Genomic DNA, 3,262 nt, shown 5'->3' with positions numbered 1-3,262 from the left:
TAACTTTTAGGTTTTTATTTTTCTCACATAAGTTCTACTAAACAATTTAAGTGTGAAATCTTCTCATAACCAAGTTTAGACTCCTATATTTTAGTATGCTTTGTGAACTTTGTATGACTCTTTTGGCTTGGTTGGATGTTTGTTGACATAGTCCATAATGGTTAGGTGATATAAATGTTTGATAGCTTTGCTATTTTTACATGTGATCTATTAGAATATGATGAGTTATCATTGTTAGAGTGGTGGTTATCATTGCATCAATAGATCAACTTGTCAATGCCTGATACAATTATTAAACTTATATAATTCATAGGAGGTAGTTAGTTCCTTGTCACAAATCTAAAGGGGAGCACTGACTATTTTGCGATTAGAAATAAATTGAAGGTTCTTTTTCATCTGGAACTTGTGACTAGAAATAAATTGGATCTTTCAAGATTTGGAAATTATAAGTGCTCTTCTATGAAGAATTATTATTTAGATAATTCATGCAATGATTCTTTCAAAATGTAACTTTTTAGTGAACCTATGGATCCTAGTGATCTAGTTGTGATATGGAATCTAGATATTGTTGATTGTAGGGCTAGCCTCTTAGCAAGAAGGAAATTAAGGTAGACCAAACATAAAAATATTAAATAAGGAAGCTGGTTCATCAATTTGAAGGATTATTAAAAGTTAAAATGAATCGTTCTCTAGAAGGAAATATGTTCCTCTTTTCCTTCTATATCCATTCTTTGTGCTATAGAAAAGTGTTCTCCTTTGATTTAAAATTAGATTTTTTTGTCACTCAAGTTACACTCAATATGTGAAATAGTAAACATCTGGAGGAAGCTAATTGGTAAGTATTTGTACTAGTAAGATAAATCCTTAATTGATAGTCCTGGATGGATTATATTTCTTTTTGTCATACTTTGAGGAAGTAGAACAATGTAGTAGCTTTCTTAGTTAATGGGCTTCTGAGAACCGAGATAGGTAGGGTATGGACTATGAAGCCTCTTGAGGTTGATTATAAAGGGGATAAGAACAAAATAATTTCCACAATCCATATGAAACTATCAAATTTTATAATATGTTCTTGGGTTTGATTTTGTAATTACTTTTGCATCAACATTTTAGACCACACTTTGTGATCCATCATTAGGTTAAGAGAAAGTGACACTCCATTTCTCTCATGACACTCTATTTCTCTTATCCTGATGATGGATCACAGAATGTGATCCAAAACATTGATTAAAAAATAATTACACAATCGAATCCAAAAATAAAATATAAAGAGGATGTGGACAAGTTAATTATGGATTCCATAATGTTGACTAGTTGTGACCTCTTTCAATTTGATTGTGTTGCTCTTAGGTTTTTCTTTCTATGTCTTGATTAATTTTGAATAAGTTAATTACCCCTCTTTTCAATATATAATATTGCATCTTTCTCTTAAATTCTAAACCTTTGATGTCAAAAAGAGGGTATACAAATTTTCAAAAAGCATGTGTAATTTTATTCTACATTCAAATAAATTTTTTTTAATAAATCAAAATAATTACAACACCACTCAATCAATTACATGCAAAATTGACAAAAAGAAGAAAGTGTATATTTCCATATATAGCTTCTAAAGTGATCAAAACTTTTTAAAACATAAATATATTTAACTATGCAGAAATTAAATTTAAAATAACTTCCTAAAACACTTCAACTCCATTCTTGGCATTATTATCTAATGATTTTTTTTTTAAACATAGAAATTTTTATCTATGCAAGATTTACTTTTAAAGAAATGAATCTTAAAAATAATGAAGATGCTATTTATAAATAATCAACATGCTCAAAACCTTCTAAAACACTACAAATCTATTCTTGACATTATTATCCAATAAAAATAAGCTAGCATGACATTATTGGCAAAGACATGCAAGGTATTTAAATTATGTTCTTGAGAAGTAAAGGTCTTATGAGAATTTTATTTTTTGAACACAAGATTATTTAAAAAAATTTGTTGGAAAATAAGAGTTCCTAACTTTTAGAAATTTTCCTACAAACCTGATTTTTTTGTCAGGTGTCAATCATTTCTCAATAATTTGACACTTCTCAATAAATTTTCTTTAAATATTATTTTAAAAGCTAACCATATGAACTCTTTTATTTATTGAATTCTACCTTTACAAATCCTTAAAATTCAAATAATTAAAGCCAAAAGAAGATATCGTATATGAAAGAATGATATTAATACACAGTTTTCTTGAATTCAATATTTTCCCACAATAGGAGAATGCATTACATGAAATGCAGGCACGGCCGCCGCCTATTTTGTCTAGATGGACTAGTTGAAAGAAGGGTTTAAAAATTTGAGAAAATCTGTCCTGTCAGCCTCCGCTCTATGAATTACTAGAGGTTGGGGTTTTTCTAGCATTGCGAGAACTTTAGCCTCTCCCTCCAACATCTTCAATGCTTCTGCCATACTCGGCCTCAATGACACATTCACATGAGCACAAAAAATTCCCACTATTACAAATCTCTCCATTGTTTTCACTTCTTCCCTCTCCCGCATTCTCCAATCTATCACTAGATCGATTTTATTGGATGCCTTGAGAAACTTCCATACCCAATCGGTAATATGGCATTGACAAGTTATATCCACGACCCTTCTGCTGCTCATGATTTCCAGCAACACAACCCCAAAGCTGTAGACATCACAACGATCTGTCAGCAGTCCAGTCAGAGAATACTCCGGCGCCAAATACCCATGCGTGCCTACTACTTTTGACCTCAAATGAGATTTCCCTCCCCTTGTTGCAAGCCCAAAATCCGCAATGCAGGGATTCATGTTGTCATCCAGCAGAATATTGTCGGCCTTGATGTCTCTGTGATATATCGCTAGCCGAACGCCGCAATGCAAATAACATAGCCCCTTTTCGATGCCGATTATAATCTTCTTCCTCTGCTCCCACGACAATTTTCCCATCTCTAATTTTCCCTTAAAAAATGTGTTGATCCAGGCCGCCATTAGCGAGATAGTCGCAAATGAGAAACCGCCGAAACCAAACAAATTCCAGTGGTGGAAGCTGCTCATCATCGTTCCAAAAATCGTCGACAGGGAACTTCTTCATTCTCTTCATGGTGATCATCTGTCCGTTGGGAAGTTTTCCCTTGTACACAATTCCAAAGCTCCCCTGTCTAATTAAATTGGTGCAACTGAAATTGCCAAGGTTTTCATGGAAAGAGTAATCCATTTTCTTCACAGCAATCATCTCATGAGCTTCGGCAAGTC

The 3,262-nt window shown here is 32.8% G+C and overlaps 1 pseudogene; it reads right to left on the bottom strand.

Annotated features, from left to right (window-relative positions):
* Window positions 1-2,314: 2,314 nt before the first annotated feature.
* Window positions 2,315-2,956, bottom strand: LOC149555368 (putative receptor-like protein kinase At1g11050 pseudogene; annotated as a pseudogene).
* Window positions 2,957-3,262: the final 306 nt, after the last annotated feature.

The sequence above is a fragment of the Cupressus sempervirens genome, chromosome 5, assembly GCF_028749045.1.
Source record: "Cupressus sempervirens isolate cs-2001-9-10 chromosome 5, ASM2874904v1, whole genome shotgun sequence".
In the NCBI taxonomy this organism is placed as follows: domain Eukaryota; kingdom Viridiplantae; phylum Streptophyta; class Pinopsida; order Cupressales; family Cupressaceae; genus Cupressus; species Cupressus sempervirens.
The sequence above is the reverse complement of the archived record's forward strand: the minus strand, read 5'-3'. Positions and strand labels throughout refer to the sequence as shown.